Source organism: Eretmochelys imbricata, chromosome 13 (assembly GCF_965152235.1).
Source record: "Eretmochelys imbricata isolate rEreImb1 chromosome 13, rEreImb1.hap1, whole genome shotgun sequence".
Taxonomy (NCBI): domain Eukaryota; kingdom Metazoa; phylum Chordata; order Testudines; family Cheloniidae; genus Eretmochelys; species Eretmochelys imbricata.
The window spans coordinates 34,714,916-34,720,454 of NC_135584.1; the positions used below are offsets into that span (position 1 = coordinate 34,714,916).

Here is a 5,539-nt window from a genome sequence, read left to right on the forward strand (position 1 = left end):
AAGGTGGAAGCTGTGTGAGCTGTATGTCCTGAAGACAGGCTGCTCACAGAAAGGAGACTTCCCCAGAGTCCTGACTGGCTTCATGGGGAGCAGTTCCAGAGCATCACCCGGGGACTCCATGACAGGGATGTATAAGTAGGGGCATTGTCAACAGATCGAGGGACGTGATCATTCCCCTCTATTCAACATTGGGGAGGACTCATCTGGAGTACTGTGTCCAGTTTTGGGCCCCACACTACAAGAAGGATGTGGAAAAACTGGAAAACATTCAGCGGAAGGCAACAAAAATTATTAGGGGATTGGAACAGATGATTTATGAGGAGAGGTGAGGGAACTGGGATTGTTTAGTCTGCAGAAGAGAAGAATGAGGGGGCATTTGATAGCTGCTTTCAACTACCTGAAAGGGGGTTCCCCTAGATTGTTCTCGAGTGGTAGCGGATGACAAAATGAGGAGTAATGGTCTCAACTTGCAGTGGGGGAAGTTTAGGTTGGATATTAGGAAAAACTTTTTCACTAGGAGGGTGGTGAAACACTGGAATGCATTTTTAAGGTCAGGCTTGACAAAGCCCTGGCTGGGATGATTTAGTTGGGGCTTGGTCCTGCTTTGAGCAGGGGGTTGGTCTAGACGACCTCCTGAGGTCCCTTCCAACCCTGATATTCCATGATTCTATGTCTGCTCCTTCACTCATCCCTTTAAATAACTTAGCCAAGTTCCCAAATAGGCTGAGGGTTTGAGATCTACAGATGCAGTGACTCTGCCCCAGCCCCCCAAACACACCGACTCGTTCTGCATTGGCAGGAAAGTGTTTTATTTGAAGAAGCAGCAAGGAAACAAAACTCACGGAGAGCTTCCAGGGCCCCACCTGGGACAATCTTCTCCCCACAACCTGCCCCCAATATTTAGTAGATGCGGGATGGGAGGGGGGTGGCTGTACTGTATAATCGGCACTAGGGGCAGAAGAGGCTGGGGGAGGGGAAGGGGGCAGCTATACTGTATAATAGGCACTAGGGGGCAGCAGAGGGCGGGGGTGGGAAGGGGCGGCTATACTGTATAATGGGCACTAGGGGCAGCAGAGGGCGGGGGTGGGGAAGGGGCAGCTATACTGTATCATGGGCACTAGGGGGCAGCAGAGGGTGGGGGTGGGGAAGGGGCGGCTATACTGTATCATGGGCACTAGGGGGCAGCAGAGGGCGGGGGCGGGAAGGGGGGGCTGTACTGTATCATGGGCACTAGGGGGCAGCAGAGGGCGGGGCGGGAAGGGGCGGCTATACTGTATAATGGGCACTAGGGGGCAGCAGAGGGCGGGGGTGGGAAGGGGCGGCTATACTGTATCATGGGCACTAGGGGGCAGCAGAGGGCAGGGGCGGGAAGGGGCGGCTATACTGTATCATGGGCACTAGGGGGCAGCAGAGGGTGGGGGTGGGAAGGGGCGGCTATACTGTATCATGGGGACTAGGGGGCAGCAGAGGGTGGGGGTGGGAAGGGGCGGCTATACTGTATCATGGGCTCTAGGGGGCAGCAGAGGGTGGGGGTGGGAAGGGGCGGCTATGCTGTATCATGGGCTCTAGGGGGCAGCAGAGGGTGGGGGTGGGAAGGGGCGGCTATGCTGTATCATGGGCACTGGGGCAGCAGCGGAACAGGGTCTGGGGGGACTGACAGTGCTGTGCAATGGGCCCGAGCTATATCGCTCCGTCGTAGTGCACAGGGAGCCCCCCATCACAGGCGATGCGGATGCGTTGGGTGCTGGTACCCCCGTTGTAGTTGCAGGGCGGTCTCTGTGATCCCCCCTGCAGCCGGCAGGTGGTGAGGTCGAAGTAGGCTTTGCTGACTCGCAGGTTCCCACCTGCTGGGGTCCCCCCAGAGCCGCAGATGGTGGTGATGCTGGCAGCGCTGTCATGGATGAAGGTGTTGGTGAACTTGCAGACTGGCGAGGTCATGCCCCTGCGCTGCATCATCTGGTTGCAGTAGGTCCTGGTGTCCGGGGCGGCAGTCTTTGGGTAATCGACGTGCTGCCTCAAGAACTTCTCGTAGCGCGTCTCCCCCCTGGCCAGAGCCAGGCACGTGGCCAGCAAGACCAGCAGCAATGTTGGGTGGGGTCCCCTCTGGGCCATGATACCTCTGCTGCTGGCTCGCCCTGCAGTGGGGAGGAAATGGGGGAATGGACAAAGGGGAGGGGACCTGTTTGCTCCATGGGATCTGCACCCACTCATCCCCTCCAGGCCCCCCGCACCGCCGGGGAGCTCCTTGTAGATTGCAGGCTAAGGCTGCCAGGCAGGCAGTCGCTTCGTGCCAAACTCCAAAATGTCATTTAAAGTTACCCGGAATTGCCTCAGCCTCTGCCAGAACGTCAAATGCTCCTGAAACCACTAATTAAAGAATTAAGTGGAGCACACCAGCTCCGCCCCACAACCATCACTCAAAGAGGGCAGAGTTAAGGGTACAGGGCTGGGCTGCATTTACTAGGTTCCAGAGATTTGAGGGCTTTTCTTTCTTTCTCTCTTTCTTTCCCCATATCTATCTATCTCTGTGCCTAGCTGAAGACACCCTTCCCAGCAGCCCAGGTGTGTGATATTGCCCTTCTCCATGGATTAAGCCAGCTCTCTCTTTTTGTCACGTGGATTCTGGTTGGCTAGTGGCCAGTGAGAAACTCTTACAGTCTAATTGGGCAGCGCACACCGAGAAAGGGTTGTTCTTCCCTTGTTAGATGGGGAAACCGAGGCACAGAATGGTTAAGGCTCAGCTTTTCAGCTCCCATTTGGTGACTTGGGTCCCACGGGGGTACATGAGGACCCCTTTAGGGGGTTTGAAAAATCCCATCCTAAGACAAAGAGAATGAAACCCAGGTTTCCTAAACCCCAGTGGGGAGCCTTGGCCACGACCCCAGCCTGCCACTAACTCTCTGCTTTACCTGTTTGTCCACAGTGCGTCCTTCGTCCGCATTCCCAGCTCTCCCCCTTCTGCGACCCTAGATCCTGCTCCTCTCCCAGAGCGGGGGAGAGAACTCAGAAGTCCTGGCTCCCAGCCCCCCTTGCTCCAATCCACTAGACCTCACTACCCCTGCTGAGCCAGTAGAAAACCCAGGAGTCCTGGCTCCCAGCCTCCCGTTTCTAACCACTAGACCCCACTGCCCCAGGAGAGATCCCAGGAGTGCTGACTCTGGATCTCACCTCCTCTTTCTTTTACCCTCTTGCCAAGATTGTGATCTCAGCTGCCTGGGGGTCAATCCTGAGTCACCCCTGAGTGCAGTGGGATCAGGGCCGGATTCTGCGCCCAGCCCCTCTGGGGTCAATCCGCAGTGACCCTCCCTCTGCATTTTCCCCCTGGCTGTGTTTGTTCTCAGCTCACCCAACTCCTGGGGCTTCCGTCAGAGATGGATTCAGCTGCCAGCAGAGCTGAGAGTCTCTAAGTCTCCTTCCCCTTCGGGTGTCATTATATAGAGCACGGCCAGTCAGCTGTGGGTGGGATGGGGCAGCTCCTCCCACCCAGGGCCCCAGAGATTCTGGGTGTGGCAGGGAGTTAGGGGAGAAGTGGGCACAGGGCAGGGTCCTGAGACACTGTGAACCCCACAGCCACAGTGCCTAGTGCATCTCCCCCTGTTATCCTCAGCCCAACTCTATCCCCAAGCTGTGGAGAGAACTCAGGAGTCCTGACTCCCAAACCCCCTGTTCTAACCCACTAGCCGCCACTCCCCTCCCCGAGCCAAGTTAGAACCCAGTATTCCTGGCTCCCAGCCTCTCTAACCACACAGTCCTGGTGCCCTGTTCCAGGTTTTGCCCCTAATTGGGTGCCCTGGATACCCCATAACCACAACCGCCAGACCTGGCAAGTCCCTCTGTGCGTTCCCTGCCCAGGTCCCAGGGTAGGGTGCCAACTTTCTAACTGCACAAAACCGAACACCCTGCCACACCCCTCACCCCCTGCTCCAGCCCTTCTCTGAGGTCCTGCCCCCCTTCTACAAGGCCCCACCCCCGACTCATACCTTTCCCCCCTCCCTCCATCGCTGACTCTCCCCCACCCTCACTCACTTTCACCAGGCTGGGGCAGAGGGTTGGGGTACAGGGGGAGCATGAGGGCTCTGGCTGTGGGTGCGGACTCTGGATGGGGCCAGAAATGAAGGGTTCAGGGTGTGGGAGAGGGCTCTGGGCTAGGGCAGGGGGTTGGGATGCGGGAGAGGAGGGGGAAGGCTCTGTCTGAGGGTGCTGGCTCTGGGGTGGGGCTGGAGATGAGGGACTTGGGGTGCAGGACGGGGCTCCGGGCTGGGGCAGGGGGTTGGCATGCAGGGGGGGCGAGGGCTCCAGCTGGGGGTGAGGGCTCCGGGGTGGAGCCGGGGTTGGGGAGTGGAGGGTCCGGGGTGCAGGCTCTGGGAGGGAGTTTGAGTACAGGTGGGGACTCCGGGCAGGGGGATGGGGTCCGGGGTCCGGCGGCACTTATCACAGCTCCCAGGAAGCACCCACCAGGTCTCTGTGGCCCCTAGGCGCAGGGAGGCTCCGTCCAGGAGCTGCCCTCGTACCTGCAGGCGCTGCTCCCACAGCTCCCACTGGTCACAGTTCCTGGCCAATGGGAGCTGCAGAGCCGGCACTCAGGGTGAGGGCAGCGCGCGGAGCCTCCCTGCACCTAGGGGCTGCAGAGACCTGGCGGCTGCTTCCTGGAACCATGAGGAGCCAGGGCATGCAGGGAGCCTGGCACCCGCCTTAGGCCCGGGCCCCTGCTGTGCCACTGACCGCACTTTTAACGGCCCAGTCCACCAGGGTCCCTTTTCGACTGGGTGTTCCAGTCGAAAACAGGACGACTGGCAATCCTAGTCCTGGGCATCGCAAGGGGCAGCGACCCAGCCAGGGGAGGGACAGGCCTGGCTGCTGGAAATGCCCGTGCCCAGCAGAGCCAGTGGGAGCCGCGGCCTGGCCCCCCCAGGGGGGAATGGTGAGAGCTGGACAGGACATGTAGGGGGCAGGGCCTGGCAGCCGGCACCAGTCTGGCCTTGGGGATTGGAGTCGTCTCTCCTGAGTCTGGGGCCTGCCCACTGCTGGTGAGGGCTGGGAGCCAGGACTCCTGGGGTCTATCCCAGCTCTGGGTGGGCAGTGGGGTCTCGTGTGTGTTTGGGAGGTTATGAGACAATGTCCCTTTGGGGGCACCTGCTCATCGCCCTCTGTGCTGTCACAGTGGCTGCCAGCCCTGCTACACCGAAGGTTAAGACCAGCTCCCCGTTCATACCTCAGCTCTCCTAAGTGCTTTAAAATCCACACAGGTACTTGGCTTGTGTCAAGGTTCCTTCCCCACTTTGAACTCTAGGGTACAAATGTGGGGACCTGCATGAAAACCTCCTAAGCTTACTTTTACCAGCTTAGGTTTAAACTTCCCCAAGGTACAAACTATTTTACCCTTTGCCCTTGGTTTTCCACTGCCACCACCTAACGTTAATCTGGGTTCCTGAGAAAGCGTTGTTTGGAAAAGTCTTTCCCTCCAACCCTTGCACCCTACTTCTTGGGGGCGGTTTGGTAAAAATCCTCACCAATTTGTATAGGTGACCACATACTCAAG

The 5,539-nt window shown here is 58.5% G+C and overlaps 1 pseudogene; it reads right to left on the reverse strand.

Moving 5' to 3' along the window:
* Window positions 1-1,680: 1,680 nt before the first annotated feature.
* Window positions 1,681-2,112, reverse strand: LOC144273695 (ribonuclease pseudogene; annotated as a pseudogene).
* Between the last annotated feature and the right edge of the window lie 3,427 nt (window positions 2,113-5,539).